This window comes from Hemicordylus capensis, chromosome 11 (genome assembly GCF_027244095.1).
Source record: "Hemicordylus capensis ecotype Gifberg chromosome 11, rHemCap1.1.pri, whole genome shotgun sequence".
NCBI classification, from domain to species: Eukaryota; Metazoa; Chordata; class Lepidosauria; order Squamata; family Cordylidae; genus Hemicordylus; species Hemicordylus capensis.
This window is the reverse complement of record NC_069667.1, coordinates 27284295-27302124: the sequence shown is the minus strand read 5'-3', so window position 1 is coordinate 27302124 and position 17830 is coordinate 27284295. Positions and strand designations below refer to the sequence as shown.

Here is a 17830-nt window from a genome sequence, read left to right as displayed (position 1 = left end):
ATTGATTGCCAGGAAAGTTAGGACCAGCAAACGGAGGTACTTCTTCACACAACGCATAATCAACTTGTGGAATTCTCTGCCACAAGATGTGGTGACAGCCAACAAACTGGATGGCTTTAAGAGGAGTTTGGATAACTTCATGGAGGAGAGGTCTATCAATGGCTACTAGTCAGAGGGCTCTAGGCCACCTCCAGCCTCAGAGGCAAGATGCCTCTGAGTACCAGTTGCAGGGGAGTAATAGCAGGAAGGAGGGCATGCCCTCAACTCCTGCCTGTAGGCTCCCTGTGGCATCTGGTGGGCCACTGTGTGAAACAGGATGCTGGACTAGATGGGCCTCCTTGGGCCTGATCCAGCAGGGCTGTTCTTATGTTCTCTTTTCTCCAGCATTCCACACTGCCATCTCACCTCCTGTTTTCCCCATCACCACCCCTGCTCCCTCACTGTCCCTATATATACCTACAATGTTCTCAGTCCACTTTGTGTTGTTGCCCATGGAAGGTGATTGGAAAATAAGACCCAAAACTACCATAGTACATCCCTCCACTTCCACATGATTCAAATGTGGTTACTGAGCAGAATGTGTTTATCTCTGTGTTGATGGTGCTTATGTTTTTGGGTTTAGTGGCTGTGGTCCTAGCATTTGTGTTTACTTCTTTTTTTTAGGACTCTAGAAGTGGTGCATAAGGGCTCTTCAGCTAAGCCAATACATTATCTTAATGGAAATAGAGTGTGCATAAACGTTTGGAATTTGCATTTATCCTAAATTGAAAGTACTTATAATGCCTTTGCATTTTTAAAAGCATTATGAGCAAAGGGCAGTTAATGTCACAAGAACGGAAAGTTTTGCCTGTTTAATATGTAAAAAGAATAATTAGCGAACCAGCAAAAGGAGGTTTGTCTCATCACCAGGGCAAGCAGGGGTGGGTGGGGTGGCAGAACAAAGAGAACCAAATATATAATTGGAAGATGCACAGAAATACAAAAATAGGTTATAGAAGAACTCTTGCAGCAGGATCCCAAAAATTCTTACTTGGAGACAAATTTCACAATGTTCCATGGAACTTACTCCCAATTAAGGGCAAACTAGACATTAAGCCTCTTCACATGAGCATCTAAACCTGGGTTATTTACCTCTTGCATGCTTGTGTGAACCAGGACAACCCCCGCTAGCTTTGGTAGCCCAAATCTGGGTAATCCTGTTTCTAACCATGGGTCTTAACCCAGCTTAGTGCAGAACAGGGTCCCCAGTTCTTGAGTTTGTTGACTGTGTGTCCACTTCCCTCTCTGTTTGTCAGTCCCAGCAGCTGGTCGCCATGTTTTTGAGAGTGCTGTGGCTGGAGGGGCTTTGATCTGTGAATCTGCCACTCTGCACAGCACTCTCTATGATCATGTGCTTGAAATTGCATGAATGGGGTGTTCCCCACCTTCTCCCCCATCGTGGCCAGTCAGAGGGTGGCTGGGATGCAATGGTTTTCTCTTCTCCTGCAAGCATGGTGCATTGAGAGAAGGTTCTCCGGATTCTCAGGTGGACTAAGCTCGCTGCTGTAGCACTTGTCTGGGAGTGGGGTTTGCAGAGCCCATTGGAGGCTCTGCGCATCTGCACAATGTGGGGTATGGACTCTTCCAAGCCCCAGACCACCCCATCCAATCATGTGCAAGCACCCATTCTATCTACGTCCATCAGTATTGATGGGGCTAACTGTTCTTTTTAAAAATAACAGCTGTGGGAGGTGCAATATGAATCAGGCCAATGGCAAGGGGAGATGTTTTTTTTTTTTTTTTTTTTTAACTTTTTGTCCTTACTGTGGCCACAATCTGGATTGGGGCCCCCCTGCTCCTTCTCCTCTTTTTGAAAGGAGTGAATAGAGCTCATAATAGGGCAAGAAAAACTCCAGTCGTTGGTCAAGCTTTTTAAACAAGCAAACAAGCAACTAATGTACTTGTGCAAAACATACTTAATGGAGGCATAAAGAGAGCATTTCCCCGCTCTTTCTAGCACATGTTGCTATGGAGTTTAATGACTATTTCCGTGCACCAGGGTAAACAATACACCAACCCTCTAAGGATGTTGTGCTAGTCAGTACACTCTTGAGGTAGTAGCCACTCATGTGTCTAGCACGAGGATGCATCTGGAATCTTTGTCCTAGCCCCTGAGAACTGCCTCTTGGTGTGCTTTTGGTGCAGATCTAGTGCCCTAAGAGAAGCTATACTGGTGGTCAAGGGTGAGAGGGAATGTGATACTATCCAGTCCACTTGCATTGTAAATACCAGGGGTAGTCAATGAGGCTATTCCCACAATCAGGAGAAATCGGGCTAGGGGAGTCTAGCCCGATTTCTCCTGATTGTGGGAACCACCGGGCTCGCAGGCGATTAACCTCCAGGTGGTTAATCCGCCAAAGTAACCCTTCCCAAGGGGAACCCAAGGTCCAGGGGTAAGAGCGCCTCTGGGCGGCCCTGCTATGAGGCGAGGTGAAGTGGTTGCCTCAGGCAGCAGATCATTGGGGCGCCAGTGTGAGGCAGTAAGACACCCTCCTGCTTTAAATATTTTTTTAAAGGGAGGGGGAGAGTGAGACAAAGGTGCATGCAAGGGGAGCTTCCCCATGTGTCACTTGGGGTAGGTGGGTGGACAGGCAATACAACCACACCCCGATCCACACACAGATCACTCCCACCTGTGTGGTGGAGGAAACATCTCATGCACCTATCCATGCCACTCTACCTGGCTATTGCAGCATAGCCACACCCATCCCTCTTTCATACTACCTTTAATCCCTACCACTTTATGCCTCCTTCCTTTAACAAAGCTATGGCCTGATTCATCGCGGTTGTCAGTATCTGCTGCTTTATTTCCTACCCATTGCAAAAAGCCATTTTATTGGGTGAAAGCAGTGGTGGGAAATGGATTCTTCTCCCCCTCTAACTCACTGACACTACATTTGACAGTCTCCCGCCCCCGCCCCCGCTCACTTTGCAGGGTTTCAGCCTGACTGGCTTGGGCTGTGTGATGCTCATATATCTAGTTTTAGCTCCCAGTACCTTTACATTCTGTCAGCAATGCAGGCACAGCAAGAGCAGTTGGACACGTCTCCTTTTTTCATAGCAGCTTTCTGGGGTTCTCTTCCTTCCTTTTGATCCCCATCATCCTTTAGACCATTGTCCCTGCAATCCAATTCTGATAAAATCTCACAGGTTGCCTGTTGACAAGGACGGGGAACCTGTTAGTGGCCCCTGCCCATCTCAGGTCAGATCTATTGATTCTTTCCCCTTGTTTACTGTCTTCCACAGAGCAAAGCATTCAGAGCAAGGAGTGCTGGTTTATTAGCATGCAGGACAGGTTGGTGCCTAGAGCTGCAGCTACAGAGCTCGCCTCAGTGATGTGCTAAGGTTGGCTAGGTGCTGACGAATATTCCCATCGGTTGCTGCTTGATCAAGAAAGGGATGGGTGGTTAGGCTAGGAAATGGAGGCAATGCCTCTCTCTGCTCTTGTCAGCTGTGTGTCTGTCATTGTGGTGAGCCAAGCCAGCTATTCAGGGATCTGCACTTGCTGCCTGTGGATAGGTCAGGAAGGATCAGAAGCGGAAAATTCCAGGAGCAGGATAATTTCCATTATTCTTCACCCATTGTGACAAGGGATGATGGGATTGGTAGTCCAACTATATCTGGGGACCCATGTTTGAGAACCCATGGCTTAAACCATCAACCTTGATATGTTTGGGCAACAGGATTCCATTCTCTGAAATGTTTCTGTAAACTGACAACAGCTTTTAGGCACTTAAATAACACCAGCATCACTTGAAACATTTGTCTCTTAATGAGTGGGATAAAACCACCTTAAAATAAATGGAAAATAAACTCATTTTGCAACACAATGATTACACCTCATTAATTTCATTCTTTTTACTAAACAGCCTAACTGCTCCTTTTAATACCCATAATTGGGGCAGAATACACAATGAACTGTTTCCTTAAGTGCGGCAATATTTTGTGAAGGATTTAGCAGTCTGTGTAATACAAACACATAATGGGCTACTCTTCGGAGCTCCAGAACACAGTCTTAGGATGGGTTTGTTTATCTGAGACTTTTATGTGCTTCTGTTGCTTGCACTCGGCTAGAAATGTTCATGACTTCTTTTTCCGCTTCTTCTTTAATGACCTTTAACCTAATGAGGATCAAATTAAAATGCTAACCGCTAAATTTACAGGCAATATTTAAAGTTAGGTCGTAGGGTAAATCACTTGCAATGTAGAGGAACGCTGAGGTCCTAAATACATTTTAGAACCCCCTGACTATTGAGATCATCAAAGGAGCTTCATTTATGCAGAGGAATTATGTTAACGATATTGTCTGAGTTTATATAGTAGCTTTGGAGTGTTACTTTGCATTTATATAGTATTTTTGGAGTGTTTTCACATAGTTCCCAGATCTTAGTAATCCTTACAACAAGTCTGTAAGGTTGTTCAGAGTCATTAAGGCTCCCCGTTTTGCAGATAAGAGGCTGAGAGCCAAAGATTGGTTGGCTGAAGGCTGAATAACAGGCTTGTGAAACTTGGCCCATGGAGCTGCCCCACCTTTCATATAATTTCATCCTTCGGAGCAAGTGTTTCTAAGACCTCTCCTTCCATTCCCTATATGTGTCCTTTTTGCTTCTCAGCTTTTGAGAAAGCTCTCTGTCAACCCACACTGACTTCTTTAGATGTCTCCCATGTTTCCTTCTCATGGGAATTGCTTACAATGTGCCTCCAGTATGTCCATTTTCAGATATGGGATTTCCCTTGTGGACTCTTTCGTCCTTTGGGATTTCTAGCCATGGGCCTTTGCCTATATGGTCAGCACCCAGGTCACTGGGCCACTCTCATAATACTGGAATCAAATGCACATACCGCAATCACAAAATTGTACGTTTTCCATGGCAGAACCAACATGCACATGTTATATATTTAACCACCCTACAGCAGAGGCCCCATTAGTTCTCCAGTTTGAAACTGGAAATTCATTCATTCATTCATTCATTCAGTTTATATACCGCCCTTCCTAAAGTGGCTCAGGGCAGTTTGCGTTAAAATTAAAACTAGATAAATAAAACATTTATTTATTTATTTATTTATTTAAAAAGAGAACAATTTAAACCAGATTAAAATTGAAATTGAAACTAGATGTCATTAAAAGCCAGGCTAAAAAGGTGGGTCTTTAAGGCTCTCCTGAAGGCCTCCAAGGAAGACAAGCCTCTTAGGGAGTGCTGTTCCACAACCCAGCGGTGACAACTGAGAAGGAAATTAATGGAACAAGAAGTGCCTGCATAAGACATAGATTCAACCTACCCCACCCATTCCTTAGTGTTATTTTTGGTGATGTGGCATTTCTGAGCCCTTAGCAGCATGCCATTTGATCTTTTAATCATGTTGCAATTATGTAAAGGACAAAGGCAAGAGGCTTGCTGACAAATTTGTTTTACACTCTTTGTTGTTGGCACTGTGAAAAATCTCTCAATGACTACTGTTAATCGGCAGCAGCAGAAATGGATAATTAGGTGCCTACGCTGACCAGCCTGGAGAGAAGACTTCTAAAAATCACAGTGTCTATATTCGTCTAAGTTCATAACTTGATTTTATAAGTGGAGGAATTTTGAAGGTCATCTTGTGTGGGGTGATGTTCATCTGCCAGTCATCAAGGAGGAGAGCGGGTCTTGTGGCAGCTAGCAGAACTTGTCCCCTTAGCTAAGCAGGGCCCACCCTGGTTGCATACGAATGGGAGACTAGAAGTGTGAGCACTGTCAGATACTCCCCTTAGGGGATGGAGCTGCTCTGGGAAGAGCAGAAGGTTCCAAGTTCCCTCCCTGGCTTCTACTAGATATGGCTGAGAGAGACTCCTGCCTGCAACCTTGGAGAAGCCGCTGCCAGTCTCTGAAGACAATACTGAGCTAGATGGACCAAGGGTCTGACTCAGTATATGGCAACTTCCTATGTTCCTATCAAGCAGACCATTGTTGACTACAGAGAAATCAAGTGAGGTATGTGTATGCATGTCAGAACCAGGCTTTAGATCTCACAGTTCCAAGTCTGAAAAGGGATCCTGTGATTTCTATTTAAGTCTCTCTTCCTTCCTCTCTCTTTGGCTTATACCTGTGAAGAAATATGGCACATTTTTGCCATAAATTCCAAATTTAATTGCCTTCTGCAGTAGTTATTTACGCCTCATATTTTATTCATTTTTCAAATGTCAGGTAGGACACCAGGGATGCCTGAAATCTTTCTCCAAAGTCCCAGGTGAGCCTAATTAGCATTCCTGGCACAAATGCAATCCTAACTAATTTGTTATTGAGCTTAATCAAGCTATCACATCTAATTTCATCTTCCTGTAAAAACTCATTTCAGGTGAAATTATTCCTCTGTGCTGCAGAAAGGGCAGTGCTGGCATGAACAGCATTGACTCCATCCATTTTTTCATTCTTCACTTCTAGGGAAGGTCTTCAATATGCCCTCCATCTCCACCCCATTTCCTAATTTCCATCCACAGATAAATTGCTCAGAACTACAAGCTACTTTTTAATATTTTGTTTTTTATCAGAATCTGACTGCATGTTAAGTACAAAAGTCTTCCCTTCAGATGAATCCTCACTTTTGGATTATTGCATCTTTTTAGAGGTTGTAAGCTGTCTTGGTTGCTTGGGAGAAAGGCAGCATAAACACACAAATGAAGCTGTAAATGCAAAAAATTGCATTCCCCTAATATCATGTTTATGACATAGGGACATAGGGAGCTGCCATATACTGAGTCAGACCATCGGTCCATCTAGCTCAGTATTGTCTTCACAGACTGGCAGTGGCTTCTCCAAGGTTGCAAGCAGGACTCTCTCTCAGCCCTATCTTGGAGATGCTGCCAGGGAGGGAACTTGGAACCTTCTGCTCTTCCCAGAGCGGCTCCATCCCCTGAGGGGAAGATCTTACAGTGCTCACACTTCTAGTCTCCCTTTCATATGCAACCAGGGTGGACCCTGCTTAGCTATGGGGACAAGTCATGCTTGCTACCAGCAGACCAGCTCTCCTCTCCCTCCCTCTCTCCTCTGAGATCAGAGAATCTCACTCTGATTCTCATCATGAGAGTGCATATGAGTCCAATTTAATCTTGGGTGGTGGTGGTGGTGTTATAAGTACAGTTGCCAACTGTTTTTACTGGTCCTGCTCCACTGCCTTGAACAGCAGTCCAGTGCACAGGTAATGGGTTTCTCACTCCCCTATGTCAGAAAAAGATTAACTTGCCAAGCAAGTAGCGTAAGAAGAATATGCAGAGATTGGTGGATTCATATGCATAGCTGGCCCTAGGGTTGTTGGGGCCCTAGGTGAAGTTTGATTTTGGTGTCTCCCCAGCCAAGAAGTTCAGAGCCCTGGCTTTAGCTTGAGCTGTGTACTCTGCTCATTCATGGGGTCAGATGACCAGTGACTAGCTCACACTGGTTTGAAGATACAGTGGGAGAGAGTTCCCAGTCTATTATGACGGCAAACATTAACACTTCAGAGATGAAAAGGTGCTGCTGCTGGCAAGCCAGTCTGGCATTCAGCTCCTGCGGCATATCACACAGAGCTCAGCATCCGTAGAGGTTCTGTGTGATGTCTGAATCCACCCTATGGCCACATTCATATGTTAAGGGGGACCAGAGTTTCAGGGACCCACAGTTTCCTTACCATTACATCCCAATGAATGCAACTCCGGCTCCGTCCATAGTGTGACCTGAGGTTGCACTCACGAGACGCCATTTTGAACCCTTCGTTTGTCATGCCTTGGTTTCTTCCTGCTGTCTGAATGCAGCGCTGGGCTGGAGTTGAAGGAGGAAGCTTCTCTCTCCCTGATTGGCTGTGTGGGCTGTCGTCCTTCATACAAGGAGGAACGGCTTCTCTGTGCAGTCTCACTGACTGCAGAGAGGACACTCTACAGTAGGTCCAAATGTGGACGGGAGAGTGGCGGGGGTGTGCGGAACTGCTGGTCTATTGGACGCAGGGTTCCACATGACATGTGAATGCAGCCTATCTGTCACTTGCGTTATTCATTAACATTTTCTGGAATCTATTTCCAGTGTCTGACTATTGCTGGAGTTTCAGTTTCCAGAGCCTCAAAACACATGCTTCAAAGAAGATAAAACTAGACAGGAACCGTTACACTCCCCCTGCTAAATAAGAAATCCCTCACTTTAAAAGGTGACTCTTAGCAGTGGTATTAAGGACACCGCTACTGAATTTGCTTAGAAATGTCTAAATGACTGCACCACACTTACATTTTCCAGTCAAAGGAGTTTGCCTCCCTTCCAAGGAAGGTTCTGTCTTCTGATGGAGTGGCGAGGTTTTTCTTAATTGTGTCCAGGGGCGTAGCTAGGGGGAGAGGGTGCCAATGGTCGCTCCTCTCCCTAGCGACCCCTTGGTGGAGAGAAGGAGATAATGAGGAAAACAGGGAGGGGTGGAGCTGGGGGGCTCTCAGGAGCTGGGGGCCCCTGGATTCTTTGAACTCATCTGCTCCATTATAGCTACACCCCTGATTGTGTCTTAATGAAAAAAGATCAAGTTTAGCAGAAGATAAGGGGATTATCAGGATGACGGATGCATCGTCCATGCTTTTGCTTTTGTGAAAAGCTTATTGCTGGCCTCATTTTTCTTATGATGCATAGTGGAATATATAGTAATGGGTGCTTCTATTCCTTTGGCGATTCATGCAGTATGGAGAAACCCAAATGCCACAGTTCATTCTATTTGCCATCTAAAGCGCTCTCCCACCCCTTGTGCTGAAAGCATCAAGTGCAAAGCCTCAAGTAGTTATCTCCAGTGAACAGAAAGGCATTTCTTTTCATGCGGATGCCCTTAATGGTTCATAAATGTCTGCATAATAATGCCTCTGTTGACTTAACATTCATGTTTATTTTTTACCATTCTTGTTTGTTACTTAAGTTGCTGTACAGTGCAAATTATTCCCAGCACTGAATAGAAAGGAGAAAAATATTAGCTTATCTCTCCGCTTTCCAGTGCAATCTTTCTGCATATTTTTCACAGTGAAGCCTGAGCTTTTGTGCCTTTCAAAAACGATAGATTGTCCCAGCATTAGCTGAAAATAATATGCAAACTGTACATTTCCATTTCGTAGTGGCACAGTGTAAAATATGGTCATTCTAGGTGCGTTACAGGAACTGTTGATCATTCCAAACTTAACCTAATGATTACCAATTGCTGATAGTGCTGACGTCCAGTATCTTTGTCGGTTTTGAGAATGATAGTTGATAGGGATAATTTTTTTTAAAAAGTATTCTGCATTAAAAACCTCCCCAAGTAGAGTGGAATTGAGTGGAGGAGAACACCCCACACCATCTATAGACAGAGGTCATAGTGGTCTGGACTAATGAAACAAATGTATTGAGACATCTTATAATGATACTAGTTTGCAAGCATATTAATGTCTGCTAATTGAGCAAAAAGGCACCTTTTAAAAGTGTTGATTCTCTTATATTAGCAGGGGAGTGCAACTGGCCCTATCCAACCCCAGCACAGCATCCCTCCCATGGCTGTTGCTTGTATCTGCATTATGTTTATCTTTAAGATCATGAGCCCTTTGGGGACAGGGGACCATCCTATTGATGTATTTTTCTATGTAAACCACTTTGAGAACTTTGGTGGAAGAGTGGCATATAAATATTCATCATTGTCGATATATCTCTGTGACTAGTCTTTTCCTAGCTCTATGAGGTCTCATTCCCCATGCTGACCAATGAGATAATGTTCTCTTATTTTCTGGGACATTAATGCATTTTTTCTGGTTTTTCTTTTTGTAGTCTGAGCAAAATGGCATGTTTCTCTCTTTCATGGTTAGGTCTGGGAGTTTCATGTCGTTGAGTAAGTGAATGAAGCAAAAGAGGCTTGATATCATAGTTGCCACTGCAGCTGGTTGAGTTCCTCAAATTTTCCTTGTTAGGAATATAGGAAGCCGCCATATACTGAGTCAGACCACTGGTCCACCTAGCTCAGTATTGTCTTCACAGACTGGCAGCAGCTTCTCCAAGGCTGCAGGCAGGAATCTCTCTCGGCCCTATCTCAAAGCTGTCTTTGAGACATGTTTCTGTACCCCCCCCCCAAGTTATTGATTAACCACCCCGGAGGCTCAAAAAGGGTAAAGAACAAAGAAATAAAACCTTTTATTCAATTACTACAGACTAGTTCCATCTGAGGCTTTTAGCTTTTAGATACACTTCAAAATACTTGGTTGTTTAAAAGAATACTTAAAAAGCACCCTGAATGATGCTGGGGAGGTACACTTTCAAATTCAGTTACTTAGTTGCAAATAACAGATATTTAGGAAATACAAAGCACTCACACAAATAAATATAAGTTTCTAATGCAAAGCCTGACTAAACAAACTTTCCTCTAGATTAATCTTCCTGAAGCCAAAGCCCAGGCTTCCTATCCTTTAACTCACCAAACTCCTGGTGATAATCAAGCCCCTGCAGTTCTATCTTCCAAGAACTGCAGTCATCCTGTTGCAGAAAACTCCATTGACACATGTCCGCCCTGCTCCTCCAGCAGAGAACTTCTTTTCTTGTTCCCAGAATTCCTAGCAACAGCTCTCTAGGTCCCAGCCACCTGGTGTACTGATTGATTGTGCCCTGGAATTCACCAGTCAGGACAAGGGGTCACTTCCTGTTAACTCTTTAGAGGGAGGGGAGACTGGTCACTACAACAATTTGGAACAATTTAAAAATACTGGAAGGTCAGGCTAAAAAAGGGAGCCTTAAGCTCTTTCTCGAAGGCCAGCAGTGTTCTTGAGTCTTGGATGTGAGAGCACATTCCACAACCTAGAGGCAGTTACAGAGAAGGCCCAATCCTGAGCCACCGTCAGACAAGCCTGTGTGACAGCCAGAGAGAGATGAACCTCTTAAGATGACCTTAATGACCAGTAAGAATCTTGCAGAAGAAGGTGCTCTCTAAGATAACACGGAAGCTGCGTTTTATGCAGGTTGGCTTTTTCTGAAGGCTGCATTCCTTTCATGACAATGGAGGTGGGTCATGCGCACAGAGTAAGAGTGTGAGGGATGGTATGATTTTTCTACAACACACATGGACTAGACTGGGGAAAGGTATCATCTGATCCACCTAGTGAGCAATTTTTTGGAATGTTAACTTTTTTCTGCACCATACCTTGAGTAAAATGTTTTACGGGCTACTGATGAAGAGCCGTCAGAACAGGGGGATGGAGGGGTTATCACTGGTCTATAAAAAACTTACTCCTTCCTGGTCATAATTTCCTAAAAGGAAATTTCTTTTGCATCCTTCTGTTTGTGTGCCTGCTGCTGTATCCAGAAAAGAGGCAATGCATGCTTAGCTTCTACTTCTGCCAAACACAATTACGTTTGGAAACAACCCACTGCTTAACAAATATAAGGATGGCAAAGGTACAATGATGAGATGAGATTACAATATTGGGGCTTTTGGATAGGGTGCGCACCAGCCTCTGGAACCCATCTTTCATTTTTAAGGTACAAATGTGAATTTTATGTAACTCTGCTTTAAAAGGATTCAGTGCCTTCCCCTGATGGTAATCTACAGCTTCACTCTTTGTTCAATGCTATAATTTATCTACTTAACAGCAGCAGCCATCTGTTAGCAAACAGGGTGAAATCAAAGCTTAGGTAGGGACAAAAAAGGAAAACAAAACTGATGTTAAGACATGATTTGTGAAAAAAAGGATGCTAGTTGATGTGCTTTCTGGTTCTATCCCAGAGAGCAAATAATTCATTTTAGAACCTTTCTGGGGCTAGGGGGAAGAAACCACAAGCGTGCTGGATAATTATTCCTGTTGAAGGGGTTCTTTGAGACTGACATTATGGTGTATTAAATAAAGTAAGTTATATATGCTATAGGTATGTCAATACTCTTGAAAGCAGAAGGAGAAAGATAATGATAATGGGAGAGTGAGCGAGTGCCACCATCCAGAGAAGAGTCGTAATAAAACTTGGAGACAAACCTTGTATGTCTATATAGGTTAGGGTTGCGATATTCTGGCTTTCCAAATCTGGGTGCCTAATTTGAATATTATGTAAATTGGCTTGAAAATAATTTTTGAGCAGAATAGTGACTGCATGTTTTGCTTCATAACTCCACTTCTACGAGGGCTAGAGCTTAGTTGTTTTTTTAAAAATGAAAGCTGAAATCCGGGCGAATTTGGCTTCGCTAAGCAATCTGGGTGAGATGCTTAAAATCTGGGTGAAACCCAGAATTTCGGGGAGCATGGCAACCCTAGTATAGATATCTGAATGCAGGTACAACTTACTGTCTGAATAGGGCTTATCTTGTGGGGCAAGATAACATCCGAGAAACATCTCCCTCTGATATTTTGGGAAGCTGCTGTCCATTGAAATAAATAGTACTGGATTAAATGGAGCTATGTATGTATCCGAGAGGGCTTTATATGTTCATTTTAAGAAGCTTACACAATACTTCTGAGTTATAGAATGGTGTGCCAAGGTTTGTCAAGTATCATACACTGGACAAGGAGGTCTGCCAATCTGAGTCTTTATTATACATGCATTTGCAAACTTGTGTTTATAGATGAACTCCAAAACCATGCTATGTCTGAAGTGGCCCTTAAAGATGTCAAACTCTCTATATTTCCTGATATGGTACCGAGTTAATGTTTCTCTCTTGCTTTCTCTTTTGGAAATGGACTTAACAATAGGGAACAGAGAGAACTTATTGACAAAAGGTGCCTTTGAAACTGATGTTAAGTAGAATTTAAGCATTTTTAAGAATGAAGCATTCAGCAGTTCTATTGTAAGGAAAAGCCAATCAATTGGAAAGTCAGAGGACAGGATGTATCAGGTACCAACCTGAGATTGAAAATCAGTACTAGCAAGCTCCTTTATGACCCAGCTTGAAAGCACTTCAGAAGTGCAGAAAGTTTGTCTCTTACTAATGACAGGCTGCAAAGATTCTTGGATACTCATGGTGACTCAGGTAGGATGTCATCTTAGCTGTTCAGACACTGGTTTCCTAATGAGAAATGAGATATTTGTACACTGAAAAATTTACAGATTAAATGATGATGATATTTTCCCCATAATCCAATCCTATGAGCCCCCATGTGGCCCGCAATGGCACAATCCAGCAAAAGGTTCTCCTACACATGCTGTTGAAATGAATGGTAGCTATGCAAGTTGACTTCTTTGGGCAGGCTCTTGAGCATTCTTGTTTGTTTCAATTGTGCTTGCTAACGAGAACCTCCCTCCGGATTGTGCTCAAAGTGCTTTGGGTTAGAGTATAATATTGTCCAAGATCTATGATGGCATTGTAGTTGACATTGTGATCCAAACCAAGATTGTCACATTGCCACAATACTGTGCATTTGGGTTGGCACTGCCAGATCTGATTGTAGATTTTGGGTGGGTGTGGGGGCTCCTATCAGGTGAGCCCACCCACAAAGAGTCATTTCACCAACAACTCATGGAAGTTATGGTGAAGAACATAAGTGGACTTAGGAACCAGAAGAACCTCTGAGAGCCCTGAGCCTTCAGGAGGTGCCCAACGCTGCTGATTGCTAAGCATTGCTATTCTTCTGATGTCTATCACATGGGCTATATGCTACCTCCGGGTTCAGAAGCTTCTGAAAGCCAGTCAGTGGGAAGCAGCAGCAGAAGGAGGGCAACTGGCCTACACATCTCACTTTGGAGCTTCCAGAGGTATCTGGATGGCCACTGTGAGAAACATTGTGCTGGACTAAAGGGGCCTTTGGTCTGATTTAGCAGTACGGGAGACCCTCATTATCAATGGTTTCATGGGTCACGGTTTCCTGTATTTGTAGATGGGTCTTAAAGACCAAGTTTCTTTATCCACGGCAGGAAATCTAGGCAAATTTCACCTATCCACCGTTTCTGAGTATCCAGAGTCATTTTGTGGCGGTTTTTCTTTTTTTCTTTTTAAAAGTTTTTTTTGGCAAATATCCACCAAAAATTTGAGTGGATTCAGGGATTTGGGAGAGCTTACTGGAGACCTGGAGAGCAAAGTGCTATGCTTTATTCCTCTTATTTCTGCCCCCTCCCTCGCTTTTTGGGCTCTTTTTTAAAACTTAAGGAACCAAACCCCTGGATTCGCATAGGGGTAAGGTTTCTTTATTCACGGATTCCATATTCACGCTTATTGGCAAGCCTCCTGTAATCTTCTTATTCCTGTAGTAACCACCACAGCCAGCAACACCAGTCCATTAAAATGTGGCTGGGTGTTGAAAGGTGGGTCACAGTGGGATGTAATGAACTCAGGATTGGGGCTTGAGTCGTCTCTCAAATTTCAACCCCCAGAGAGTCACTTGTGCCAGTGCAAACCATACACATGTAATCATTGCTAAGACTCTGTTGGAATGGGGTAACAACTGGAGTGGCATTGGCATGAATCGCTCCTTGCTGTATTGGAATTGCTCGTATCTATAGAATCAAGGTATAGAAATGAATGAAAAACCATTGATGCTAAGAATTCAGTCCTCAGCCCCGAGACAAGGAAATCAGTCCTATTGCTTTCCATGGAACAAATGTGCTCTCCCATGGGCTGTCTTCTAGAAACATCTGCTCCTAAGCCCAGGAAACCAACCACAAAGCTGCAAAATCACCACAAATTGGAAACATTACAGCCCATGGACTCGGACGAGAATTGATAACTTAATTTGTTTTGCTTGGGTAGAGACCCAATTCCTTCCCTGCCCCTCCAGTTTCTGGGCTCAGTCAAACACACAAACGAACTTGACTTTGGAAATAGGGTTTGATCACAATCAACGTTGCAGAAGGGGAGAGTCTCTATACAGATGATTTGTATTTGAGGATACTGGTGCTCTCTCTCTGACACCCTCAATCCTTTAGGTTTATAAAGCTGCATTTTGATTGAGCTGGCTCAACATCCTGTTGAAAGAATAAGATTTCAAAGGACTGTTAAGTCTCCGTTAATGATCTGCTAATTGTTTACATTCAATCTGAACTCATCTGACTACTTGTGCCTCTGATTTTGCCAAGGCTCCCTTGGTTTGCCTGCTTTGCTGCCCTCGGGCAAAATGGGTCTCATTGAAGTGCAGGTGTGCTTAGCAGGTACCATAAAACTATCATAAAAAGTGCAGATGCGCATAGCATGCCTGTCAGGTGACACGCTCATTGAAGTTAAAAAGACACGGCCTGTGTATAAATTAAGAACCGATTTGCTAGCGTGCTACCTTTTTTGATTGCCATGCCTGAGTAATTTTCTCTGCAGCCCCAGACTGAATATGCTATTTCACCAGAGCTGGCTATGACTCATTTCCCTGCATTAGTTTCTTCTCACAGATGGCATCATTTCATCTCATGCATCGAGAGTGACAATTGACATTGTGGAACTGAGGCGGTGGAGAGTAGTTCCATGATGAATATATAATCTGCATGATAAATTTCCTGGTTTTGTATTTTAGGGAGGGGGGGAGATTAAACATAAATGTGCACGTATGTGCAGCAGGGAAGCATTCTCTTTCTCTCTTGGAGAGAGGGAGAGAAGGAGAGGGAGACAAAATACCTTGAAGCTGTTAATTTGATTCGGAGGGCAGTTGGCCATATGAATTCTAGGTCTCTTTCATGCCAGAAATAGGCTATGGGGACAGGGGCAGCTGCTCATTCCTTGAGGCGGATCCAGTCATTCCTGGTGTATGGAAATTTATTTAGAGAGATTTTCCACTTCTGCCCTTTTGCATTGGAACTGGTTCCCCAGTGCATCTGACATTTTTACTGGAGGTTCTCTCTCCTTGGACGCTACTAGGCTGCACAGTGCTGATGAGTCTTTGGAAGCATGACAATACAAGCTTATTTGCCTCGCTGCCAGAATCATAGCCATTGCAGAAGAGACTGCTGAGATGCATCGAACGGATCTGAAAATATATAACATTTCGTTCCTTTTCTTGGAGATCTAGGAACCAATTTATTAAAAGGGAAGTGTATAGGCAATGACCTTGAGAGATGATGTCTATGTTGGATAGTAGGTTCTACCTCCGTGCTCTTGGACTGCATTTGTTGGCTCCATTGTAAAGAGAGAGTCTCTGGGAAGGGGGAGAGGTGACAAAACCAGCACCAGAGTTTTCTGAAATGGTTGGATGGGCTATAAAGAACGCCCACACCCACTCCTCAGCTGGAAGCAGCTTTTTTCATTACAGCGTTTCCCTTGATTACCTAGGCTGAACATTGCTTCTTCGTTAGCAGGTGGATGCTGAACACAAGCATACATGAAGATGTTGGGCGTGTTTGCTTCTGGGCAGTGGTTCAAGAGAGGCTTTGGGAAGCTTCTGATTGAGAGAAGAGCTAGGAGAATAATAAGGCCTCTAGAAAGCACAATGTTGCTCTGGCGCTATCCTTACTGATGGCAGTTTTGTCCAGTTTGGCCCTAATAGGCTATTCCCCAAACTAATTAAACACATACACATTAAAACCAGGATCTCACTTGAATGGGTATATGGGGACCTTTTATAAAAGCAGTTGTGCTTGGCTTTACCCATTGATAAAAACAGTAAGAGTTCAGTCTACACCTCATTCTGATTTCTCAAAGTTTCCTGAAAATGAGAAGATGGTTTCTCAGAAATATTGGGGCCAAATGAACATCAAGACCTAATCCAGACAGTCTGGCTTAGGTCTTGAGCCTTATCTTGTTTTTGCTTGTTAGCCCTAGGATAGTTCCCCCCCAAAAAATATGGGATCAGAGAATCTGGGTGGGCTAAGCAATCTGAGTGAGATGCTTAAAATCTGGGTGAAACCCGGAATTTCTGGGGGGTATGGCAGCTCTATTTCCACACCCCAGCTGGAAATCTGATTGCAAGTCTAGTTGCAGTCTGTTCCCTCCCCCCCACCCCATTTATCATTTTCAAATTAAAAATGTTTTTACACAGAGAAAGGCATTGTGAAGTTGATGGTGGAGAGGAAAAGCATCTTCTACTTCAAAGGCCAATCCTGAACAAAAGTAAAAATTTCCACTCTGTCTCTAATTATGGCAAACAGCCATTGATGGCCTTTGCTGCTCCCACTGATTGCATCCTGTTGTTCTATCCATTTAATGCCCCAATTTAGTTGCATTGTCAAGTATATAATATTGTGAAGTTAAGTAACATTTTTCTTCCCTGTTGATGTCAGTTGCCAGGGTAGCTGCATGCATTAAACTTAAAGGTTATGCGTTCTGTGTGTAAGAGATTTCTCTAAAGTGTTGAACTTTAATCTTTCCAGCACCAAAAAGTACTGGTGGATGTGTTACCTTTCATTTTTCTCCCCTTGAAGCTTGCACAGCAGAGGTTATGTCATGTAACCCTCTGCATTTAAAAATAAAAATGAATATTTTTTTTGGTTTATAATGAACACTATCAGTTGCTTTCAAATATGTGCTTGATCCCACCCCCCCACCCCCCGTTATTGGAAGACCATAATGATAAAAGAGTTTTAACTATCAACCAGAAATGACATCCCTTGGGCCAACGGCACACATTACATTTTTAGGAACATGCTCAAGACTTTTAAAGGGCTGAACTAAGGTTTATGAGAAATTCAGGACTCACATCTTTGGATGTGGGTTTCTTAAAATGTCCCACCAGGGGAAATGCAGCTTGTGGGGAGCAGTGATGGCCTGAGACCAAATGTCATCTCTGCCTGCTGGCTCCTCATCTGCTTCTCACTGGCTGCTCTTACCCTCTTCCTCCTCTTCCCTCCTCCTCCTCCTCCTCTCCTCCTCCGCCTCCTCTTCCACCGACTTTGGCAGCAGTGTGTGAGAAGCTGCTCCATCTTCCTCCCCAGGTAGGGTTGCCATATTCTGGGCCTCCAAATCCAGG

At 43.6% G+C, this 17830-nt stretch overlaps 1 long non-coding RNA gene across 4 annotated transcripts in view; it reads left to right on the top strand.

The window, feature by feature from the left end:
- Positions 1-17830, top strand: part of LOC128335725 (uncharacterized) — a 399851-nt gene that overhangs the window by 68301 nt on the left and 313720 nt on the right. The window lies entirely within an intron of this gene.